Source organism: Pongo pygmaeus, chromosome 10 (genome assembly GCF_028885625.2).
Source record: "Pongo pygmaeus isolate AG05252 chromosome 10, NHGRI_mPonPyg2-v2.0_pri, whole genome shotgun sequence".
Lineage (NCBI taxonomy): Eukaryota > Metazoa > Chordata > Mammalia > Primates > Hominidae > Pongo > Pongo pygmaeus.
Window position 1 is genome coordinate 16,181,899 of NC_072383.2, and position 17,964 is coordinate 16,199,862.

At 36.6% G+C, this 17,964-nt stretch overlaps 1 protein-coding gene across 15 annotated transcripts in view; it reads right to left on the bottom strand.

Annotated features, from left to right (window-relative positions):
- EPS8 (EGFR pathway substrate 8, signaling adaptor) overlaps nucleotides 1–17,964 on the bottom strand; it is a 171,606-nt gene that overhangs the window by 88,800 nt on the left and 64,842 nt on the right. For 2 of the 15 annotated variants that reach the window (XM_063672456.1, XM_063672463.1), the window contains one exon: nucleotides 17,106–17,223. The exons of 10 other annotated variants lie outside the window; for them this stretch is intronic. The gene's annotated coding sequence lies outside the window, so the exon portion shown is untranslated. Of the gene's footprint in view, nucleotides 1–6,793; nucleotides 6,847–17,105; nucleotides 17,228–17,964 lie in introns of those variants that run through there. 3 more of the 15 variants (XM_054445151.2, XM_054445145.2, XM_054445152.2) reach the window with 3 other exon arrangements.

The window sequence follows — 17,964 nt, forward strand, 5'->3', positions numbered from 1 at the left end:
CATTTTCTGTTCAGACCGTATCCAGGTCAAGCTCCATCCAGACACTGAGACAGCAGTTAAGAAGGGTTAGGAAAGTGGCCTAGGGTAATCTTCTGGGGTTACCAACAATCTGAAGAACTTAATGTAATTAGGTTGGCTTCAGAAAAGAGAAAACTAGCCTACATCCAGGGAATCCCTGTACTCACAATCATACCAGGAATCTTCTAGGAAAATGTCCATTCCTTCTTATCCACTAAATAAATCTTGCTGAGGGCTTACTATATAGCAGCAAGTATTGTACTTACAAAGCTGGATATAAATGATGAACAAAAGATATAATTTCTGTCCTCAAATGTGTTGGAAGACACAATGCTGTTTCCTTGAATATGCCAAGTTCTTCCTTCCTCGAGGCCTGTCACACTTGTCTAGAATAATTATCTTTTATATCTTTGCCTATCTAAATCTTGTATCTCAGCTTAAATGGCCCCTTCTTGGGAAACCATTCCCTGACTCACCAATCTATCCTAGATTCCTACATTACATGTTTTCACAGCACTCAGAAATTCTCTTCATCAATCTTTACTGTTAGACATTTGGAACAATATGTGCTTAATATCTGTATTTCAAAAATAAAGTACTAGCTGGTATACTTTCTATTGAAGCAAAACACACTTTTTGTATTTTGCATTTTCTTTCAAAAACATCTTAAATCTCATCTTTTAGGTGAATATTACATTTTTAATATGAGACTAGAATTTTCTGTTCTTTATAAGTTTTTTTTTACAACTTATCCAAAGATATTCTTCCTTGTGCAAATTTTGTAATAAAATGACACAATTCTCCAACCTACTCTATTGTCTATGTGTACAATTTTTTTTTCTGTTTTACATACTAACTAAATTTATACAAATACCCATATTTGATATCTAGTTAGCAAGACAGGCAAGCTTATATTTCAATCCTTATTAAATGTAAAACTTTAGGCTTACTTAGCCTCTATGAGCCTAGTTTCTTCATTTGTAAAGTGGTTATAGTATCTCTCAAGGGTAAGAACAATCAAAGTATGCAAAACCCCTACAGCAAAAGAGCAGGCTAAATAAATGACAGTTCTTTCCTCCATGTGGGAAAAAGGCACACGTTTGAAAATGTAGCCCCTATGAAATATTACACTTTACAGTACCTAATCCAGTTTCCTAAAAGGGAACAAGTCTAACTTTTTTCTTCATGGGATGTATTTCAGGTCAGGGGTTGACAAACTTTCAGTAAAGGGCCAGGTTATAAATATTTTAGGCTTTGTGGGCCACATACAGTCTCTGTCAATATTCTTCATTTTTGTTTTTAATAACCTACCAAAAATGTAAAAAGCATTCTCAGCTTGTAGAAAGAAAACAGCCCAGTGGCTAGAGTTTGCTGACCCTCTGCTTTGAGTTCATCATTACTCATCGATTCTACCCTTACTTTTCCTATTACTTCACCTTAATCAATACCCAACTGAACAACTACTCTCCTTACTATTTATTAAGCTTTCAGTATAACAAACACTAATCAAGTACTTGCTTATCTGTAAGGGCCTGTAAGGTAACTCACTACCTTAAAAAAAAAAAAAATCACATGCTACAAAACAAGTACAAATAAAGCCTTCCGAAGTCTTCCTCTGGTGTCGCCTTGCTCTTCCCTCTGATTTCTGAGCGTATTACTACTAGTGATTCTCTTACCACAATCTTGTCATGACGTTGGTGGTTTTAATTCCTTTGTAAGAATTTGATTAGGCTTTTTGTACCACAGAGTTACAAGTCCCCTAGCGTTCATTTTTTAGTGGACTCTCTCCTTACAATTCTGAAGTACTTTTATAACTCACCGTCTTTTGTTCCCCAACTTCCAACACAACCATTTCATCCTCTTTTTGTAGTTCAGTTCACCTCCCTATCCCTAATTCTCTAATTGTTTTTTTCCCCTTTTATGTATAAGCCCCAGGAAAAAAAATCTGATTTAGGTATGAGAATGAGTTCCTGTTATTGCTCTACCTAGGATGATCTGTGCATTCTTACCCTGAGTAGCGTTGTTTCCTCATCTATCATAGGGATCGAAACAGCCTATGATGCGAATCAGAGACAGTTATTAAATGCAGATGAAATAACACATGTGAAAGCTACTTATCTGTAATCTACAAAGTAAGAGAACACTAAGATCTAAATCAGACTCGATTCAAGAATTGGCTCTGCCATTTATGAGTTATTGACCATGGGCAAGTTAATTAACCCCTCTAAGCCTCCCTTTCCTCATCTGTAAAGACAGGAATAATACCTACTGTATCAGGTTTTGTGAGAATTCCATAACATAACCCATGTTAAGCACTTATCATAGTGCTTAGCACATAGTTAAGGCTCAAAAATGTTAACATAATTGTTATTTGTGGGAAAGAAATATTTCTATTCCAGGCAGCCACAGGCCTTGCATGTAAATTATTGGGAAGTGGTGCAAGATAGGTTATCTGAAATTGGAGGGGAAATTATAATACATAATATGAATGAGTGTGGCTCATAACGTGGTAAAGTGAGAGAGCTGGGCAATGTCTGAGGTGTGTGCATGTACACTTTGTGTAGCCTAGGCAGCTCATTTTAGTTGGGTGAAATTTTCTGTGCACGCCTACTATTTCTCAGGTGAAATCACACATGAGCAAAAGTGAAATCTGCATTATGCTCAAAGTGTTGCCTAATATCAATCGTGAAAGAACAAAAACTCCCATTTTTCAAAACAATCATTACAGCAGAATTGACTGTATTTCTTCTCACACTATGAACTCACAAAAAATGTTATCTGAGTTAGAAATATAGTCACTAACCACAAAGCCTGTGTTTCTCTTCAATTTCCTATCAGTCCAAAGTCTTTTCCTAGTAAGAACTGTCCTTTGCCTGTCAGTATTGAGCCACTATGCAACATGATTTAAAACATTTCTTAGCTGCAGCCTTGATTATTTCATCACCTTTCCCTGCTGGGGACGGCTTGATTCAGAGAGCCATGCCACACTTGTTTAGACTTCCAGTTGATCCCCTGTCCCCAAATGTCCATTCCAACAAAGGAGTAAAATGTCTTATAATCAATAACACTATAATATCATTCCATTTTTTTCAGTAACCAAATATTTATAATAAGCATGTACTGAACGCAAGGCAACCTAGAAGAAACAAGACAAAACCACCTCTAACTCATCATAGTAAGAGATAGACTTTAAGTAATTCAATCAGTTAAACTCAGTCATTAGAAAGGAAATGAAATATAACACATGTAAAAATAAATATAACAGAAGATGGAACACAAAACACTGTAAGAATATGCAGAAAGAAGAAGGGGAAACCAAGAAAAACTTAATGGCAGTGGTCAGTAAACCTTAAGGATGAGGTAAATTTTGAATATGAGGGAGAGACTTTCTAATTACACCATGTGTCAAGAAAAAGAGGCAGGAAATGGAAACTGTAGCACATAAAGAAGAAGCTTAAGCCATACATTAAGATACACGACTCAAAACATAAGTTACACACTGGACATTGAATTTCATATAATGGGAAATGGGAACTCTACTGACAATTTTTAGCCAGAAGACTGTAGCATGAATTATGAATGGGCAAAGGGAGCCCAATTGGCTTTTAGAATCCAGGCTTTGAATAAGTTAAGAGAATTGAAAGAGTCTTTGGAATGCTAGGCCAGAGCAACAGGAGGGCTTTCCCCACCCACAATCCCAGGCTTTGTGTCCAAGATTGATATTCATGGCTCTGCTTAATGCAGTGGTCTCCAGCCTTTTTGGCACCAGGGACTGGTTTCATGGAAGACAATTTTTCCAAGGCAGGAGTAGGGGGGATGGATCAGAATGAAACTGTTCCACTTCAGATCATCAGGCATTAGCTAGATTGTCATAAGGAACACGCAACCTAGATCCCTCACATGTGCAGTTCACAATGGGGTTTGACTCCTATGAGAATCTAATGATGTTGCTGATCTGACAGGAGGCAGAACTCAGGCAGTGATGCTTGCTGGCCTACTGCTCACCTTCTACTGGGCGGCCCAGTTCCTAAAAGGCTGCCAACCGGTACTGAACCATGGCCCAGGGATTGGGGGACCCCTGGCTTAAGGGATACCACTATGTCATTTGGTCTGGCCAACTGTATAAATGGTGAAATAAAGAAAAATTACTTGCATAATGAGGAAAAGCATTTTTTTTAGAAACAAGGAAGATAAAGAATCCAATGGAATCTAATACTAGAGTAATAATGAGATGTCAGAGTGTTGTTACCAGAGCATTAAATCTAGTGATCAGAATAATATAATTGGCAAAGTTAAATAATATTGCTCTAAATTACACCTAAATATCTGACACAAATAATTTTTAATAATCAAGAAAATGCACACAAATGTTCCTAAAACCAAGCTCTTGAACAAATGTTGATACAAAATCTAAGACAAGCTTAAGAAACTCACATTTCATTCAGCTCAGATCTTACATTACCAAGTACAGAGCGACAATATTTCACAAATTGCTTTTGCGTTTTAGAAAATATATTGAGCATTAAAACTACCACAAGTTTTTTCTAATCAAATTAACAAACCTAGTTAAAATATTTTGTATACACGATTCTGTATAAAAAGGACACAAATTTAACCAAAGTATAATTTCTTCATGTAGCTAGAAAGTCAATTTTTAAGTGCTTACATGTCAAATTAAATAAAACAAATACACAAATTAAACTCTAAAAAAAAAGAAATTTTAAAATACTGGATTGTTTACATTAGAAATATCCTGTATAATAAATTTTCAAAAGACTATACGATAACCTACCTCATTATATTCTCTTCAAAAAATATTTATACAATTCAACCAAGCTATTATTTAAAAGGCTAGAATTTTTTTTAAGACAGTCTCACTCTGTCGCCCTTGCTGGAGTGCAATGGCACAATCACAGCTCACTGCAGTCTCAGTCTCCTGGGATCAAGCCATCCTCCTTAACTTAGTCTCTTGAGTAGCTGGGACTACAGGCATGCACCACCATGCCAGGCTAATTTATTTATTTTGGTAGAGACAAGGTCTCACTATGATGCCCAGGCTGGCCTTAAACTCGTGGGCCCAAGCAATCCTCCCGCCTCAGTCTCCCAAAGTGCTGGGATTACAGGCATAAGTTACAGAACCTGGCCAAAAGTCTAAAGTTTAATGAGTCCATTTTCGTCACCTTGAAACTCCAAGGTTCATACTTACCTTGATGATTTAATGACAAATGACATCACTGAAAAGTAAATTACAAAGGAGACTTCTCTATACAATTTATGTCAGAACTATTTACATAGAAATGAGACTAAGCAGGGTATCTCCTCCATAGTCATTTCCTCTTATATACAATTTGCTTAAGTTAAATTGAAAAAAAATTGTTTTCAAGTCTAGTTGCTGAAAAATGGAAACCTCTTTTATAATTCAAGCCATTGCAGACACAAGGGTATCTTACTAAAGGTGGGGACAGGTGGATCAGGGAACAAAATATTTTACATACCATTCCAAGAACATATATGGAGATTTACACTCCACATTAATACTGCCATTTGCCTTAGAGTTTGGCCACTAAAGCTGACCAAAGCTTTATAGCAAGGGTAAGAATATACCAGGCCATAAATGTCTTGAGGAACCTCACCTATTTATGCTACAATAAAGCTGTATACAATATTTCTATGGGTAGTTAAAATTTGTGTAAACTTATTATGCTCTTTACAGTATATAAGAGTCTTAAGAAATAATAGCGACATTACAAGAAAATCAACACATCCAAGAATGTATTTCAAAAAAGGATCAAAACAGCCATAACCATGGAGAACCTATTACATTTCCCAAGACCAAAACAGTAACTTAACCAATTATTTATTTTTGCTCTCTATCTAGCCTGTGTTACAATGTTATTAGCTCTTATTTGTTTTTAAATAGCCTTGCACTTAATTACTAGTGACAGAATAATAATAAAAAAGTTCCTTCTCAGTAAGATTAAATGTAACAAATCAATAAGAACTACTTATAGATCTTTATATATTATGAATTACATGTTTGTCACTAACTCAAGTTTGATATTTAAAACATCATAATTATAAAATTGAATATTTTGAAAGAGTTGTTTCTTAAAAGCTTCCATTAATTGACTATTTAAACATTTACAAGCTCCATTAATATACATGGGCTTTAAAAAAAATTTTTAAATACACATATTCAACTGTATTTTAGGTACCAAGCAAAATGTTTACACAGAAATTTGGCAGTGTTAAATCTGTGGACTCAAAGCCAATAACAACCTAAGAAGTCTAAACCTGGTTAATAAGCAAATTTTCATAGTACAACTAACATTGTATAAACAATCCAAAGCAGTTAATATTTATAAGATAATCAATGTTTTGCATATAAGGTTAAGTTCAAAGTAATTTTTTAAACATTTGATATATTATGCCCACGGATTCCCAATTTGCAATAGTCAACAGACCTCTTCTTAGCTATAATATGAGGGGAAAATTATTCTCTTAAATACCATGATCTAAAGGAAAGAAATCCTTTGAATCCCCACCTCTGTAAGCCAGAAGACAGGAGGCAAGACCCTGTGAGACTGGGTTACCACTAATTTCACCAAGTTCAGAATCCACTTGGAATACTAAATGGGAAGTTAAAAACCAATCAAAGGGTTTACTTGGACTAAAAGTATTGCTACATGTTTCAAGGTCTACAAATACCCTTTATAATAATTATGCCTTTGAGAGCCCTCCTTAGCAAAGAAAATATTAACAAACTCAAACTTACCTACCCACACAGTTCAGGAAATACTCCTCTAAGCAATCATCCAGGCAATTTTGAGAGGCCATTCCACTCAGTTTACTTATGTGCCAAATGACCTTTGGCACAACGTCAGAAAGGGTGGGACTCTAAGCGTCAGTTTCAGCATCGTACTGTACCGAACAAAATTTCTGATTTGGTTGCTCTAGGGCGTTAACTAAGATTTCCTCCTCTTGTTAAGTAAGTAAACACAGCTACCACTACACTTCCAACTCTTGCCTAAGATGATTTTCTTTTTAAGTTTTAAATGGTGAAAATAATACTGGCTAGCATTGACTGAAAGCTTACTGTGTGGTCTAAATTAACGCTATATAGACAGACACCATTATTACTCCAATTTTAGAGAGGTAGAATCTGAGAAACGGTAGTTAATAAGTAACTTATGGGAATTCCAGGTATAGAAATATGGTCAACTGAGCTCATGAAGACTTCCCACTACAGACACTAAGAAAAGAAGAAAATAAGTGTAACAAAATTAAACACGTAGCTTTACTTGCAATAAAGATAATTCCCTGATGATAAACCAAAGCCAGAACTGATGGCCAAAATAGTAAGCACAAAAGCATACACTGTCAGCTGTAGCCAACACTGGAGCTATGGGGATAATCACTGGAGTCTCTTTAGCACTGAAGTATAGATTGAAATTGGTAACAACATGCCCCTTGAAGGAGAAAGAACGGAAGAAAGTGCTCCCTCAAGTGAGAAAGCACTCTGCTGGATTTCCAGCCCCATTAAACCTTCACAACTCTAAAGCAGTCCTGATACTTATGCAGGGACAGAAGGAGAGGCCCTGGGCACACATGAGGTATAACGTTGGTACTGAGATTCTTCCAGGAAACCAGGGCTGTCTTCAAAGGTCTATCCTCATAGTTAAAAAGTGGTGGTGGGGTCAGGGGAGGAGAAATTCACTCAGTCATATTAAGACTTAGGGAGCTTGTCTCTGAGAATCTGGGTGAAATGCTATAAATGCTATAAGAAATTAAAATCCTAAACCTATGACACAACAGTTTTGAAATTTGAATCTTATTTGTATGAGAATCTCCTAGGTAAAAAAATTAAGAATCTCCAATCTAAGGAATTAGATCCTGGGCCAGTGAAATCTCTAAAGTATCTAGAAGAAACAAACACAAAACTATTTTAAAGTGATGATAGATAAACAAGGCCCCATGGGATTTCTTTGGGTAGAAAAACCAAACCAAACCAAAACAAAAAACAGTCCCCACTGAAGATGAGCTTATAAATTTAGAGATTACAAAATATGTGAGAAAATGATTTACTGTGATTATTAACAAATATGCCAAACAGAAAATTGAGTGTTCAACTTATTTTTAATACGAAGACACCAAAAAAGTATATTTAAATTATTAAAGAAATGGAGAAAGAAAAAAGAGCCTATAAAGAACATGAAACTAAAAAATCTGTATGTTTTATAAAACCAAATTATATTTGAATAAAATATGACACAGGCTGGGTACGGTGGCTCACACCTGTAATCCCAGCTCTCTGAGAGGCCAAGGTAGGAGGATCCCTTGAGTCCAGGAAGTCAAGAGCAGCCTGGGCAACATACCAAGACCCCATCTCCACAAAAAATTCAGCAATCAGCCAAGCGTGGTGGTGCACACCAGCTGTCCTAGCTGCTCACAAGGCTGAGACAGGAGGACTGCTTGAGCCCAGGAGTGAGCTATGATCATGGCACTGTATTCCAGCCTGTGTGACAGAGCAGGACCCATCTCTTTAACCCATTTCTCACTTAGAATAAAAAAGTGCTGCTTGTTGCCAGTGCAGTATTCTTGGGGCAAATGGGAAATGGGTTAAAAAAAAAATACATTCTCTGTATACTGCACTCAGAGTTTTCATGAGGTTTCTATAACTTTAAAAGGGAAAAGCATCACTATAAATAGAATTTTTAAAATGTATTTAGAGAAGCAATAGTCAATGTCAGAAGTCAATTGCCTGGCAGAACCTATTCTACATCCACTTTTGTTCTCTACCATCTCTTAAGCTCCTGACCACTGTATGCTGCAACTCCTTATTTGTGAAAATTCTGACCCATCCCCTGGGCCATTCCTTCCCATCTCCAGCACGCCTGCAAAAAAGATTGAATGGAAACTGTGACATGCCACCCACATCTCCTTTCAGGACTGAAGGACTGATTCCCCAACTGCTGTGGTGCTGCCTGCAGACAACCTTCAACTATCAGCTCTTTCAGGATGGCCTCACTTTACCCAGTATCACACTCCCTTCCCAGGGAAGCCCACATCCAAAGATTGGTTGATATGTGGAAAACAAAGCCTTGGTCCCTTTCTCCAACTGGGGACAAGGGTGAGGAGCCCTCTCAGCTTTGGAGCACCCCACAGGGTCAGATCTTATTTGAGACTACATGGCAGCCCACCATCCCCCTCAGCCCAACAGTGTTTCCTTCCTTCCCTTCATCCACAGGGGCTGATCCCAAGAGCACTTTCTTTTTTTTCTTTTTTTTTTTTTTTTTTTTTTTGAGATGGAGTTTCACTCTGCCGCCCAGGCTGGAGTGTGCAGTGGCACAATCTTGGCTCACTGCAGCCTCCGCCTCCTGGGTTCAAGTGATTCTCCTCCCGAATAGCTGGGACTACTGGTGTGCGCCACTACGCCTGGCTAATTTTTTGTGTTTTTAATAGAGATGGGGTTTCACCATGTTGACCAGGCTGGTCTCGAAATCCTGACCTCAGGTGATCTGCTGGCCTCCCAAAGTGCCCAGCTAATTTTTTGTGTTTTTAATAGAGATGGGGTTTCACCATGTTGACCAGACTGGTCTCGAAATCCTGACCTCAGGTGATCTGCTGGCCTCGGCGTCCCAAAGTGCTGGGATTACAGGCGTGAGCCACCACGCCTGGCCCCCAAGAACACTTTCTAATAAACTTTCCCGAACACTAATTTCCATCTCAAAATCTGCTTTCTGGGGAACCCAAACTGCAACAGAAGGACATTAGGGAAAAAAAACCATGGCAGGACACAGAAACTGAAGGGAGTGAGAAGAGGATAATAATATTAAGTCTTGAAACCAATGGAGAGAACAGCAGAAAGTACTAATATAATTCCTCGATGAGAAAATCAGTATTAAAAGTAGCAAGAAGAAAACCCTTCAAAATGAAGAATATAATCAAAATAAACACTATAATCATAAAATTCCAACCCAACATTTCAAAGTATCACTAAACTTGAGAGCTGAAAGAAATCTGAGAGAGTGTCCCAATTCCAATCCCTGTCATTTTTAAGATACTGTCTCTTAAAAATGGTCCATAGGTCTGCCAAATGCCAAAAAATGTTGCTGCTTGGAAACAGACAGTTTCCTAATAATAAGTTAACAGGTACAGTTAATATCCTGCTGTTAAACAAAATTCTGATATACCTTTGGCTCCTGAATTATCTATCAGTAAAGATGATAATGAAGTCTTATTAAAGGCTGATCTGGCACAGGCTGATACATGACAAATCATTGTCCAAATATTAAAAAAATGGCATGGACTGAAACCATCCATAGTCATTTATATGCATACACAGGATATCAATGACAGTGGAACAATTCTAAGCAAAGCTCATGGGTATTTGCTGATTCCTTCAGTTTTCTACGATAGGGCAGTTTACCAGAAGTAGTCACATGAAATATTATATATTTGGAATGTGACAGATTTGGTTACTGCACTTTTTTCCAAAGCTCTTGAAGGAAGCTGGAAATTGTACACACACACATCTTTACTGGTAACCTTGCCCTACATTCCCATACTTTGTAACTACAAATATAGAGGCAGACAAAATAGGCTGTAACATAATCTGTCAGCTAAGATCATCAGATCCAAAATGATGTGAGGTCACTTATATAAATTGTTAGGACAACCAAGCAGAATCGATCAACAATGTCACAATCCATTCATCTTGGAAGTATAAGCAAAATTTCACTTTCAGTTCCTGTATTGTTCAATCCCAATTCCTCATCGGTCCTTCATTCCTTCTTTTCATAAGATCCACTATCTGCTTTGTCTTCTCTAGACCAATCCTTCTCCTAACTTCAATACCTTTTTCAGTGAGAGTAAGAAACCCAAAAGAAGTTTCTAAAGAAATACTCTAAACTACATATTATCAAATTTCAATTACATACATGCTAAGCTAGTTAAATTTGTATGGATAGAATGATCAATCAAATGCTTTAACAATTTACCTGGAGAGGGACAGGAGATGCAATATGACTCATCTTTGGGAGAATCACATCTAACTACAATTATAGTCATGCAAAAGCACAAACATGCATGGCATATAAATGACAGGAATTTGTTAAAACATTCAATGAGTCAGTATGGGTTGAAGCTATTGTTTGGCTGTAGATAGGATTAAAGGTAGAAAAAACAAAAAAAAGGGGGGCCAGGCACAGTGGTTCACACCTGTAATCCTAGCACTTTGGGAGGCCGAGGCGAGTGGATCACCTGAGGTCAGGAGTTCAAGACCAGCCTGGGCAACATGGTGAAACCCCATTTCTACTAAAAATACAAAAATTAGCTGGGCGCGGTGGCACGTGCCTGTAATCCCAGCTACTTGGGAGGCTGAGGCAGCAGAAATGCTTAAGCCCGGGAGGCAAAGGTTGCAGTCAGCCGAGATCGCGCCATTGCACTCCAGCCTGGGTGACAGCACGAGACTCCATCTCAAAAAAAAAAAAAAGAAAGAAAGAAAGAAAAAAGAAATGAAATGGACACTTCTTGGCATGAATAAATATAAATAGCAGGACCAATATTATATGTTCTTTCCATAAGTTATTTAGAAGAGTGAGACCATACTTAAATTAAGTGTATAGATGGCATTAGTAGCCTAAGTTAGGAAAATATTGATTTGAGAAAGATGAACCGCAAAATTATGTAACGGGGAATATAAATGAACAAAATGGTAGTTTTGCCTTAAATTGGCAATGTTTAGGAATGCATTAAGGGAAACACCACACAAACTTATTTGATTATGGATTTTAAATGTCACTTTCAACCTAGAAATCACTGTACAGCTCCAATAACACATGATCTTATTTGGCAATTTCAGTTAAAAAGCCAGCAAGAAACAAAAAAATTGGTGGAAAAAGTGACTTCTCATTTCCGTTCAAGTCCTATAACTAAAGATTAGATGTAAAGTGTTAAGACCTCAGCACAAGGAAACCAAAAGCTTGTGTTTGTGCCCAAGTCTGCCACTTAATAGCTCTATAACCTTTGGTGAGTAACCTAACCTCTCTCAGCCTCCACTTCCTCACCTATAAAATGAGACCAATGAGACCAATTTGTAAAGTCTCATTCAGATCCAATACCCCAGAACATTTTCCTAATTCAAATTTAAAAGGAGAAAACCTATTTAATTAGATTTTGGCTAAAACACAGTAACTAACAGTTTTACACTTTTCAACATAAAATTTCTGAAAAAAGAAATAACCAAATAGTCACAAAACCTAATGACGAATAAGGAAAAATTATGAGTCACTATGAGGACATCTGCAAATTCACCTTACAAATTACTGAGTAATAATATTTATAGAGCCTCCCATTTCTGCTGAAAACTTCCCATTTAAATACAGACTGTGCTGAAACACAATAGGTACAAAGAATTGAAGCAGGGAAAATGAAAGCTTTTGGCATGTAGTATCAATATTTCCCATAATTATGAATACTTAGACTTTCCTCATTTCACCTGGCTGAAATGCAACTCCATCCCCTGTAATTAGCTTGATGAGTGCATATCAAGAGTCTCATATTCTACTAAATCAGCTAGCTGGACATGTTGGTGAATGCATATCAAAAGAATTGTCTAGAAGGTCCTTGTAAAACAGCATTTTTAAACCTACAATGTCGTCCTCAAAGCCTGTCCTTTCCACAAAAAGTTAAACTCTAAACAAAATGACAGGACTACTTCAGCTTATTAAAATCATGAATGCTTCTGGGTTCTTAAGTGCCATTTAGAGAAAAAAAAAAGGCATTTCTTACAGAAGTATCAATCCTTTCTGGAGTATTTTTACCTTAACTCTGAAATACTGTCAGGAAATTATCACACTGGCTAGGTAGCAAGACTTAACCTCTCCTATCTATAATCATGTGCTATATAGCAATGGGAAGGAAGCGAGGAAGGAAGGAAGAGAAAGGGGCAAATCACTAAATACAAAAAAGGAACTGTGAATGCTGATAAGGTGTCCTCTTATCAAAAAATCAGGGGAAATGCCCAAGTTTAATTCCAAAGCATGTACCTATCGAAGCACTGCAAAACATCATCATATATATGTGTATATATACACATATATAAACATACATATATATACACATACATATATATACACATACATACATACTTACATATAAGTTACTGAGCAAGCAGCCTTGACAAGTCAGGAAGCATTACAATACACAGAATAAAAATGCCTGTTTTCTGAGTAGCAGTTTAGAAAAAGCTGTGCAAATAGTTGTTAAAATGATATAGCTTATGTCATCCTTTAAAAGTACAACCTGCAATTAAATTTGCACATCAAATGATCCTTGAAGCTTGTATGTTACCAATAAATAGGAGTGATAGAAGGGGCTTGAAATCAGAGAAGCCGTGTCAGTGACACACAACAGAAATGCAGTCATATAAAGAGAAGATATTACAGCAACACATGATCTGAAGCTGAATGCCACAGTGATATACTTATATTAAACTGCCAGAGGATATATCAGTTTTTAAAATGGTTTAATTTCTTTGAATATCATTGGACTAGAGTTTTCCCAGGTGGCAGAATTTAGTTAGGGCCTTTGGCTGAAAATTGTTAGTGCAGTGAAGGTTTACCCTGGGTGGGCAAAATATTAAGGATCCCTTTCAAGTTTATTTTCAATTGATAAAATACTTATTCTCCTAACCCATTCTTAATCTTTATTTAGATTATAGTTTAAGACCTCCTAATTGTAATTCTAAAAATGGTATCTAATCCCCTTCTATTTTTGACATGGGGCTATGAAAAACAGATTAAACCAACTATGTCAAGAGGTGGTATGTTATGGCCAAAAAGCCATGGATTTGAAATCTAAACCTTAATTATTTTCCTGGCTATACAATTTAGTGTTATGTGACAAACAAATCATCAGTATAGGCAGTAGAACGTAGTTGTAAAGAATTCAGGTTCATGTACAAAACAGGCTCATATCCCAACTCCATACTTCAAGGCTATCCAACTTTGGCCATATTACTAAATCTGTTTGCTTATCTATAAAATGAAAATAATAGCATCTTCTTCACATATTATTTTCAAATAATATATGAAAAGAGTATGGCATAGTACCTGATTAATTATAATTAATAAATGATAGATTTAAAAAATCACATCTGAGTTTTCTAAATAATTCAAATATTTCCCCCTTGCTAGATAACACTTGGGGTCAGATGAGGTAACATAAATTGTAACTTCTTTTTTTAAGAGATAAGGTCTTCCTATGTTGCCTAGGCTACACTTGAACCCCTGGGCTAAAGCAATCCTTCTGCCTCAGCCTCCTGAGTAGCTGGGATTACAGACGTGCCATCATGCCCAACTGTAACTCTTCTTTACTCCAGGATGACTAAGAACATAATGGTCACACTACTGATATAACCAAAGCATACTGTGAAAGAGGTTCATTGACAGTCACATTCTGCTAAGTGGTACAAATAATCATCACTTAGTAATCATAAAATGGGGTGTTACTTAAATCTGGTCATGTTATTTACTTAGAATGCTTCAGTGTTGTCTGAATGCAGTCATAGTAAAATCAAAGCCTCTTACTGTCACCTAAAAGCCCTTTTAGGATCTGTCCCCTGCCTCACTTTTCAGCTTTGTCTCTTTCCTTCTTTCTATTACCTCCTTGCTCACTTTGCCCCAGCCCTGGACTCCCTGGGCATGTTGCTCCCTCTGCCTGAAACTCAAGTTCTCCATTTCTTAGCAATTCTCATCCTTTAAGCTTGTTTATCTACCACTTGCTCAGAGAAGCACACCCAGATATTGAAAGTGCTGTATGAGAATATCTATCCCCAGACCTAACCCACCCTCTTGCATTAATCTCTGTGTGCTTTTATTTTTTATTTTCTCCCTACCACTTACTACAGTTGGTGATGTTGCATGTCATTCATTTTTGCTCTGTCTGTCCCATTAGAATACATACTTTTTGAGGGCAAGGGCCAGCCTTTGTTTACCACTGTATCCCCAGCACTTAGTACAATAGTTGGCAGATAATAGGTAAAGGCAATCAAAAATATGTCCACATATACTCAGAGTGAAAAGAAAGCAAGAAAATACTATAACACAAATACCACAACAGAGTAACCCAAACTTTTCCCATTCACAATCTGTAGGAAACCCACTCGTGTCTGTAATATACAGTCATATGCCATTCCCCACTCACAAAAATAAACCTAACACACACCAAATAGATTTTTTAATTGACAAATAAAACCAAATAGATTTTTTTAACTCCAGTAGTTCATCTCCAAACTGTTTTCCTCGATGTAATGAGGGAAAGAAAGCAATACTGGAAAAACTACATAATACTCAGCTAAAAGAACGAGGTTTGTGGGGCTCAACAAAAAAGTAATCGTCTGGAAGCAGCCAGTTCTGTGAACCAATAGACAGAAAATTTCATCTCCAAACCCCCAGGCAGCTCTCCAGTTAGAAGGCACACTGCTCTACATCTCAGCCCATCAGTTTTCCTTCTTTGGAATAGTACATTTTATCCTCCATTTCTTGTGAAAGACAACAATCTTGTTTGCCTTTGTCTTGTGCATCAAGTTAAAAGGATTTTCCTGAAAATTTAAAAGTAATAAAAGCACACTTTACTGCAACAAATAGAAATAAGAAGTGCCTGCAGGATTTCTAGTGTTTCATTCAGCACCAAATATCAGACTTTTTAAAATTTTTATATTTTACAAATATTATTTCTGATCATAAAAGTAAATCCATGGCAGAAAGTTAGAACATACAAAACTATTTTAAGAACAAAAATCATGAGTCATCCTGCTAGCCAGAGATAAATGCTTTCACATTTTATAAATTTTTCTAGTTTTTTTTAATGTATATATACTTTTTTTTTTTCAAAGGGTGCTACTGTCTGTATGGTTTTATAACCTTTTAACTCAAAGTATCCTGAGAAGTCACAACAAAAAGACCATCGCACTATGAATGATTTCTTATTGAAGCCTTCTACAGCAGGGGTGTCCAATCTTTTGGCTTCCCTGGGCTACAATGGAAGAAGAAGAATTGTCTTGAGCCACACATAAAATACACTGATAGCTGATGAGGTACAAAAAAAACACAAGAAAAAATCATAACGTTTTAAGAAAGTTTATGAATTTGTGTTGGGCCGCACTCAAAGCTATCCTGGGCCTCAGGTTGGACAAACTTGTTCTACAGCCTATTTTAAACAGTTACTCCCCAAAAAATTATGTAACTAATGTTTCCTTGAGCACTACATTGCTAATATTTATCATAAAAATCTGCAACTAAAAAATAAAAGACAATCTACAACTGCCATCCTTGAACATAAATCTTTATGCCTATTCCAGAATGTCTTAATGTAAAATTCTAAAGAAGATGCTATGTAAAAGGATATGCCCATCTCTAAATTATTAATACACTGTCAAAATTTCCCTCCAGAGACGTTACACCAACTTACACTCTGTCTTAGTGCATTCAGACCGCTATAGCAAAAATGCCTTATGCTGGGTAATTTGTAATGTGCCGCCATTCACAGCAAAGTCTGGAAAGTCCAAAATCAAAGCACCAGCAGATTCAGTGTCTGGTGAGGACTTGCTCTCTGCTTCAAAGATGGTGCCTTCCTTCTAGCAGTGTCCTCACATGGCAGAAGGGGCAAACAGTTCCTTCTCACCTCTTTTATAAAGGCACAAATCCCATTCATGAGGGCTCTCCATGACTTAATCACCTTCTAAAAGGCCCCATCTCTTAATACTATCACATTGAAGATTACGTTTCAAATATGAATTGTGGAGTGACACATTCAGACTACAGCACCCAGCCACCAGTAGATTTTTTTTCTGTTATCTCACACTCTCACCAAAACACTGGATATCACTTGTTTTTTTCTTAAAAAAAAAAACAAAACATTTTTCAAAGCTGGGCGGGGTGGCTCATTTCTATAATCCCAGAACTTTGGGAGGCTGAGGGGGATGCATCACTTGAACCCAGTAGTTCGAGACCAGCCTGGGCAACATGGTGAAATCTCATCTCTACAAAAAATACAAAAACTTAGCTGGGTATGGTGACACATACCTGTAGCTTCAGCTATCCGGAAGGCTGCTGTGGGAGAATCACTTGAGCCTGGGAGGTAAAAGTTGGAGTAAGCCATGATTGTGCCACTGTACTCCAGCCTGAGCATCAGAGTGAGACCCTGTCTCGAAATAAATATATATATCTTTTTCAATCTGATAGAGGAAAAAATTACTATTTCTTTGCTTAGTAGTGATGGTACCCTTTCTTTAAAACCATTTCTCTTAAAGTTTTCAATATTTTCTTGCTGATTTTTCATCTTTTTCCTTTTAGATCAACAGGAATCATTTGTTAGTCATCAGCATGGATTTTTCATTGTATATGTATAAGGTACAAATATGCATAAGATTTTTCCTGAAGACCAAAATATACATACATCATGGATTTATGTTTTCAGTGTCAAGTTCTAATTTAAAAAATTAATGTAGACCTATTCTATATCTATGCTTCACAAAAGGTTATAGATTATGTCTTTCTGTATTCTCAATAACATCCTTAAGTTAAAAACCACATCTGTTTATCTTTTTATGAATCTCATGAAGTGGTAATCCTTTCTGTATACCTCCATAGATTATTCTAATTATACTTAATCCAAAACCAAAAGTTTTTGATCAACTTTTAAGTAAAGTCATTTTATACTTAAGAAGATGAAGTTTACCCACTAACCTCATGCTACCTCTCAAATCCCAGAAGGTCACCTTAATTTTTACTGCAAATACAGAATTAAATTTGAAGATAACCAACAGGTTAACTATACTAGTACGAAAGCATCATTACATCATTTATACGGAGACAACCTGTCATTATTCTTTATCTTTTATTGACTGAATATTTAAGTATTCATTGACTTAACAGAAAAATT